The sequence below is a fragment of the Patella vulgata genome, chromosome 6 (genome assembly GCF_932274485.2).
Source record: "Patella vulgata chromosome 6, xgPatVulg1.2, whole genome shotgun sequence".
In the NCBI taxonomy this organism is placed as follows: Eukaryota; Metazoa; Mollusca; class Gastropoda; family Patellidae; genus Patella; species Patella vulgata.
This window is the reverse complement of record NC_065884.2, coordinates 56,341,870-56,350,398: the sequence shown is the minus strand read 5'-3', so window position 1 is coordinate 56,350,398 and position 8,529 is coordinate 56,341,870. Positions and strand designations below refer to the sequence as shown.

General features: G+C 34.7%; 1 long non-coding RNA gene across 1 annotated transcript; it reads left to right on the top strand.

Moving 5' to 3' along the window:
- The first annotated feature begins 11 nt into the window (after positions 1–11).
- LOC130013087 (uncharacterized) lies at positions 12–8,529 on the top strand. Its single transcript, XR_008788426.1, has 2 exons — positions 12–246; positions 7,956–8,529. It is a non-coding gene; the product is annotated as an uncharacterized LOC130013087 (long non-coding RNA).

The following is an 8,529-nucleotide window of genomic DNA, read 5'->3' as shown; positions in this document are numbered from 1 at the left end:
GGCTTATATCATTCAACAACTAAATGATAACGATATGCTGTCAAGTAGGACATGCGCGCGTTCATGATAATTATAATACGTCATTGGCAACTATAGTTAGTTGATTCATCGGATATTGTACTAGTATTTGATTTTTTAATTCCAATCATAATGGGTGGTAACAGAAGATACGGATATTTTCAGTGTTCATCTTGCAGACAGAAGTGGGAGAGTTCACATGTTTACGTGAAGAAAGGAACGGAAAAGGTAAAGATCAACAATTCAACAATATGTGAAAAAGTTGTTGATAACTCCTTATCAGATCATATTTGATGAATATGAAGCACTGGGGCATATTGTGGTCCGCGGAGGGCGTTTAACCATCTAGGCACGAGAAAATAATTGTTGAATTTCAACCAAGAATAAGCAACTTTCACTTTCACTTTCTATTAAACATATATTTTGTATCGAATCGTTCTAAATCTTGCTTTAGATACCTTCCCATATACAAACTTGGTGATTTGATGATATATGTAGACAAGAAACCTATTCGAACTAATAAATCTATCAAAAATTTGCTTCAAATCCCTCTCAAAACATTGTGTTGACCAGGAAATACCGGACGCTATAAAAATATATAAAAAGAATTCATGTTTGTGTCATGTGGCTTGGTAGTCAACGGGTTCCGAGCTGGAGGAGAATCCATTGCATATAAAAGACGATATTGTCTTAATCGCTGTTCATTTACCATAAATATCGAAGTAAATTCTGGGATTATCCCCGCCCACATCTTTTTCCGTGTTTTTTTTTATTTCAGAAACAGTTGTACGCTAAAGTCTGTCACATTTTTCACGTCCGCTCAAGTTTATTAACATATACATCAAGCTCCCCCTAACACAAGAGGCCAGACAATCTACGCGTGCAACATTTGACGCATATTCCTGAAGCCATGGCCCAAGAAATTCCTCTCTGGTCATTGCTTGATTGGCTTCTGATACTTGAGCTTTTGAGGTAGTGTGTTTATTATTCCCGTTCAATCAAATCAAGCACATCACAGGGTTCAATTTAGTCTAAAACCAATGAGTAGCACATTTTTGTGGCAGATTCACATTTTGGCTAATCAATTCAAAATTTGAATAGCATTTGCTCAAATTTGAGGAGCAATAAACCGTACATCACAAAAAATTGTAATTCTGATTAATAAACAATATTATAATCTTTAGTCTTGTTTTATTGTTCATTATTTACATGTACATGTAACACTTAACAACAAATAAACAATTAACATGTATTTGGCCTTCTCGGTTGCGAAAAGAATATTTGTACACATTCAGTGGCATTTAAATTCTGCAGCTACTGGCCCCTCTAACTTAATTCGCATTAAATTCCCAAGAGTAGCTTCAGATAATTTATTGCGCCAATCTGTTTTAATGCGACCCATCGCTGAAAATGCACGTTCAAGTTTTGCATTTGACACTGGGTAAGTCAAAAGAATTAAAATTACATGGCAAATGTTTGGGAAAATATCTCTCCCGTGTGCTAAAATATTTTTTAAGACCTCGTTTATAAAGTCCGTTTGAGGCGACTGAGCACTACACATATTTTGCAACCAAAAGGTTTTCAAGTTTCTCCACTCATTTTGAAGCAGATGAGTTTCTACACCTCGTTTATCCAAAATATTTTAAGGTGTTTTCTGAAAAAATCCAAAGATTCAACTCCAAAATTCCCTAGAGACGTTTCATCTCTAGGCCAGTTTGGGATATTAATGAGTTTCAAAATTGTAAATGTTTCACTTTTATTTAAATCACCAAACCTGCTTTTAACACATTCTTCCAATTTTCTCTCAAGGTTTGTAGATTTATTTTCAAACACTATTTTGTCATACTTAATATTTATCCCCTTGAATGATATGTCCGTTGGGTCATTTGTAGCAGATTCTAATAGTTCCTTTAAATCACCATTAAATTTATTTGTACTAAAGTCTTCTAAAACCGTATAAAATGTATCTAGGCAGGACATTGCAAAAAGTAAATCTATACTTGAACCTTGCAACATAAGAGATAGTTTTGATATAGGTTCTAATAGCTCACTAAAATATAGCAAGTACACAACAAATTTAAATGATTTTAGTTTACTTAAATAACCCTTCATTTTGCATTGGTCTTCTTTTTTTGTTGAGGGATCCTCAGCAATGTTTTCAAGGTGTGTAACTATCACAGGGTAGGATTTGATCAGTGAGTTACAAGCACTTCGTTTATGCTGTAACCACCTAGTTCCTAAAGCCTTTTCCGGTTTACTGACTGTTTGTTCCATTATTTCTACTAATTCACGCAATTCCCTCAGGCGTTTTGGGGAATGGTTATAGAGGGATTTTAAACTGTTTAAAATGGCCATCATATCACCACATTTTTGAGCACCCGCTAAATGTGTCCTTTGCAGCTAATTCCAATCTGTGGTTTAAACAATGAATTACGATCAACCAATCCATTTCCTTTTTTAATAACTCTCCCAACCCGTGTTTGTTTCCCATATTAACACTGGCGCCATCAGCCATAAACCCAACCCATTTACTTTCGAAGTCTATTAACCCGCTTTCTTGAAACGCTTCATATAACATTGATTTTAGGCCTTCTGAAGTTACGATATGCGCATTTTTTAGTCTTAAAAAGTTTATTTCAACCTCACCAGTTGGTGAAACTGTTAATAAATAAATTACTTCTTTTTCAACACTACTTACGTCGGTACACCCATCGATTAACACAGTAAAATACTCTTAGTTATTTATTACCGACAATATTTTGTTTTGAATCCAGTCACCTATTAAGTTTGTAAACTCTTGACATTTTACATCTGTAGCATATCTGTCACCCAGGTAAACGCCGTGGTTTTTCTCAAGCTCAACAAACTTTGGAAATTTAGAAAATGAAATCTCCTCCCTCGCAAGTGTATATGCTATGTCAAACAATTTTGTCACTCGACCTCTTGCTTCCTCTTCGGCGCCAGAAAATGACTGGAAAATTGAAGCCTTTCTTATAATGTCTATAGCAGGAATCCCAATTTTATTTTCGTATTGGACAGCTTTAATATGTGGATCCGATATAATGTGTTTGCGTAAATTGTCTGCCTTGAGTGCCGATCCTGTGGTTCCGACAATGAATGCCCTACTAAAATTTATCGAGCAGTTTATTTTATTTTCATGCTTAGAACAAAGTTTGCAGGAAACTTTATTTACAATGCCAGCTGTTTCAAGTTCATATTTTAACCATTTTTTATCTTTATCATATTTTTGTATCCAGGAATGCACCGTGGCTAATTTTATTCCATTTGTTTGCCTTTTCGAGCTAGCAGACGACGCCATTTTATCTTAGCACGCGCTCACTGTAGTCTTAAATAACCAGACGGACAAGACTTTGGTAACTGCGCTTAGTTGCATACTGGATAATGCGGGACTATTTCCTCCCACAGCAACCATAGCAACAGGCGGTGATTTACCCTGGATTTACCAGACAGTTTTTCTATATTGAACGCATTGTACATGTCCGCGTCTGGAAAAACAAGACAAGATGGGTTTTTTTTTATCGGCGCTATTGTTTTCTCCAATTTACCGATTTATTAATTAAATTAGTCGTGATACTTTTATCCAAATGAAGTATTTTCATCCAAAATATAATGAATCGCATTTCACAAGTTTGAAATCAATTTTTGGCTAATCAATAAAATAATTATATCGCTTCTACCGAAATTTGAATCGCTTTTTGCGATGCGATACCGCTTAAATTGAACCCTGGTACATCAACATGACAGCTCTTCGTTTAATCTGGGGTCTTCCCTAAACCTTTGGACAGTGATTTAAGGTATTAAAAACGGTGAAAGTATTGTTCGTCTCCATACAGTATTGTTTACATTGTATCCGTGTTGTTACGCAATCAGTTTTTCTGCAATATTCTGCTATGCACTGGTTAATTCGGCATAATAAAATCGTGAGTCATGACTCATGACGTAACGTTAGGTAAACATATTTGGTCCAATTTGGAGCTCTATTTAAAGCGTAATGATATTGTTACGCAGTAAGTTATTGGTTGTTAATCGGACTATTGACCAGTCATAATTTGGAACATAAATTTGCTTCCTTTACAGCAGTGTTAAGTGGGATTAGCTCTAATCAAAAAAAACACTGCGAGGGGTATGCATTTGACGTCACTCGAGCAGACAGCACTAATTCCTCAGGCTGTCAATCACTGCCAACCTCTCATTTTCGGCCTGTAAGCGCTCCAGTATTTGTCTAGTAAGATTTGGCGTCTCAACTTTCCATATGTACCAAAATTTCCATACTTTTATTGGAAATAACCACCCGGTAAATACGTTTGTGGGAAAATATCGTTAAACGTGTTTCCAAGTTGGAGTCAGTTGTTATCTATCTTGTCACGTATCACAAAAAATATGTCTCCAAAATACCATAATTCAGCATAAGCCCGTGTACACTTGGTCGCGATAATCGTGCCGTTCTCGGCACAGTACCAGGCCGTGATAAATTTCAAGAAATTGACGTATTTACATTACTCTAAAATAACCGGCTTCGGAACCGTGCCAGGGACGCCAAATGTGGAACTCTTCACAGAAAAGTTAATTTCAGTCCCTATGCAAATTACCCGGACAAAAACAATTATGGAGGTTGATTTAGTCTGAGCACCCAGTGGTATTGAGCCTTTAAATTCAGCTTCTCGTGATAGTTTGGACCTAGGGTTCAGAAGTCGAAACCCTCGAGTAGAAGATAACTCCTTGGCGAAGGTTGCCAAGATCCTAAATTATTTAAATACCACAGCTACAATGTTGACTACTGTGAGAAGTGGGATCAGAATGACCGTCTGACATATTTCAAGATTTGTTGAATCACTATCAACAATAACGTAAATTGGAACACTAGACAATGAATCAATCAAAACCATTGCACGACACCAAATCATATTTCATGTATAATAGCAACAATTTATTAAAGCACGTCGTGATTTAAGGTGAAATATTGAATAAATGTAGCACCAAGACACTTGCCAAAACTGTTTGTGAGTCTCCATTCAAATAAGTGACGTTAATGTATTTGTTTAACTTGTATGGAAACTAAACATTGTGTATCTACATACGTCACTTCTTGTTCGCAGTGTGAAGTTGGATCGTTTTTCGTTATTCGTCATTCACCAATAACGAATAACGAGGTGATCCACGATCATTAGACAACAATAGACTAATGGATTGCAAAGTATCCCCTAGCAGTAGAAACATATTAAATAACGTATAGTCGATAAATAAACCAGATTGTTATTCAAGCGGTGAATAACGAATAACGAACTGTTTGTTATTCGTTTTTCACCTCGTTATTCGGGATTCACATATGAAGTGGTTTATGCATATTTAATTAGGATAATTCAGAATTTAATTCAAAACGATCACAATACAACAATAGAATAATGGATTTCAAAGTATCCCCTAGCAGTAGAAAACATATTAAATGACGTATAGTCGGTAAATAAACCAGATTGTTATTCAAGCGGTGAAGAACTATACAACGATAGAATAATGGATTGTAAAGTATCCCCTGGCAGTAGAAAACATATTAAATGACGTATAGTCGATAAATAAACCAGATTGATATTCAATCGGTGAATAACGAATAACGAGCTGTTTGTTATTCGTTTTTCACCTCGTTATTCGGGATTCACATATAAGGTGTTCATGTATCTTTAATGAAGTTATTTCCGGATTTAATTCTAAACGATTATTAGACAACAATAGAATAATGGATTGCAAAGTATCCCCTAGCAGTAGAAAACATATTAAATAACGTATAGTCGGTAAATAAACCAGATTGTTATTCAAGCTGTGAATAACGAATAACGAGCTGTTTGTTATTTGTTTTTTCACCTCGTTATTCGGGATTCACATATGAAGTGGTTCATGCATCTTTATTGGGGATAATTCAGGATTTACTTCAAAACGATCACTATACAACGATAGAATAATGGATTGTAAAGTATCCCCTAGCAGTAGAAAACATATTAAATGACGTATAGTCGATAATTAAACCAGATTGTTATTCACGCGGTGAATAACGAATAACGAGCTGTTTGTTATTCTTTTTTCACCTCGTTATTCGGTATTCACATATAAGGTGTTCGTATATCTTTAATGAAGATATTTCCGTATTTAATTCTAAACGACCATTAGACAACAATAAACCAGATTGTTATTCAAGCCGTGAATAACTAATAACGAGCTGTTTGTTATTCGTTTTTCACCTCGTTATTCTGGATTCACATATAAGGTGAAACATGTTAAATGACCACACTATATTATATTCAATACTTTATTCTGACTTCCATTCGTACAGTCGACCATTACATGTTCTCGCTTCGATGTACAGAATACTTGTGCACGCTTTACCATGACAACTAGATCTACGACTGCGCACACACACACAAACTGGGTTATTTACCGACTATACTTCATTTAATACGTTTTCTACTGCTAGGGGATACTTTGCAATCCATTATTCTATTGTTGTCTAATGATCGTTTTGAATTAAATCCGGAAATATCTTCATTAAAGATACATAAACACCTTATATGTGAATCCCGAATAACGAGGTGAAAAACGAATAACAAACAGCTCGTTATTCGTTATTCACCGCTTGAATAACAATCTGGATTATTTACCGACTATACGTCATTTAATATGTTTTCTACTGCTAGGGGATACTTTGCAATCCGTTATTCTATTGTTGTCTAATGATCGTTTAGAATAAAATCCTGAAATATTTTCATTAAAGATACATGAACACCTTATATGTGAATCCCGAATAACGAGGTGAAAAACGAATAACAAATAGCTCGTTATTCGTTATTCACCGCTTGAATAACAGTCTGGTTTATTTACCGACTATACGTCATTTAATGAGTTTTCCACTGCTAGGGGATACTTTACAATCCATTATTCTATTGTTGTTGAGTGATCGTTTTGAATTACATCCTGAATTATCCTCATTAAAGATGCATGAACCCCTTTATATGTGAATCGCGAATAACGAGGTGGATAACGAATAACAAACAGCCTGTTATTCGTTATTCGCCGCTTGAATAACAATCTGGTTTATTTACCGACTATACGTCTACTTTTCCACTGCTCGGGGATACTTTACAATACATTATTCTCTGCTGATTGTTTTGAATTAAATCCTGAATTATCCTCATTAAAGATGCATGAACCCCTTTATATGTGAATCCCGAATAACGAGGTGAAAAACGAATAACAAACAGCTCGTTATTCGTTATTCGTTGTTCACCGCTTGAATAACAATATTTACCGACTATGCGTGTACTAATGAGTTTTCTACTGCTAGGGGATACTTTACAATCCATTATTCTATTGTTGTATAGTGATCGTTTTAAATTAAATCCTGAATTATCCTCATTAAAGATGCGTGAACCCCTTCATCTGTGAATCCCGAATAACGAGGTGAAAAACGAATAACACAGAGCTCGTTATTCGCTGCTTGAATAACAATGTGGACTGTTTTCGTCTAGAAGTCATTTTGCTGTCTTTTATACTACTGGGAGATACTTGACATGCATCATTCTAGTCATGGCTAGCTGCATATGTGAATCACGAATAAAAAGCTGAATAACAAATAACGAATAACGAGGTGGCGTATCCCTCGTTATTCGCGAATAACGAGGTGATCCACCTCGTTATTCGTTATTGGTGAATAACGAATAGCGAAAAACGATCCAACTTCACACTGCCCTTCTGGTTTACAATTTAATTACTTAAAATTTAACACGGATTTTTTTTTAAAAACAATACATGTAATTAGAAAATGTTTTTCTCTATGAAAAAACAAATGGGGAAAATTTCATTTCTCTTCAAGATTATTTCAGACTTATTTGCAATATCTTTCCTTTTATATATATATTTGTTTATTTAAGGTGGAGTATGGACAAGAGTGTAAAAGGTGTAAAATCGTTTGTTATCCATACCGGGTGGAACCAATCCGATGTTCTCGCTGTGGCCAAACTGACTGTGACTGTCAAAAAGACAGACATATTGATCTAACTAAAGCCCACAGAGCTGATCTGTGTATGAGATGTAGAGCAGGGAAACTCTGTGATACACGCAATTAGTAGACGAATACATAAAACACGACCAAAAGTATTCAAAATGTTATTTACATCACCAACTAAATTGTAACTGAAATCAGTGATTTATTTATATTTTAAATAGTCAACTTTACTTTTTGTCTTTAATTTTATTAATGTGATATAATGTGATACAACGTCAATATTTCGTAGCTCTGAATTTACGAGGTCTTTTAATAAATCAAAACTTACAGTGCTTTATTTATATTTTAAATATTCAACTTTACTTTTTGTCTTTAATTTTGTTAATGTGATATAGATATCAAAATATGAATTATATACATTTTTGATACTCATTTTGTAATATGTGATAATCTGAAACAACTGTCAAAATGTGAATTATAATCTATAGATTGAAGCTTTA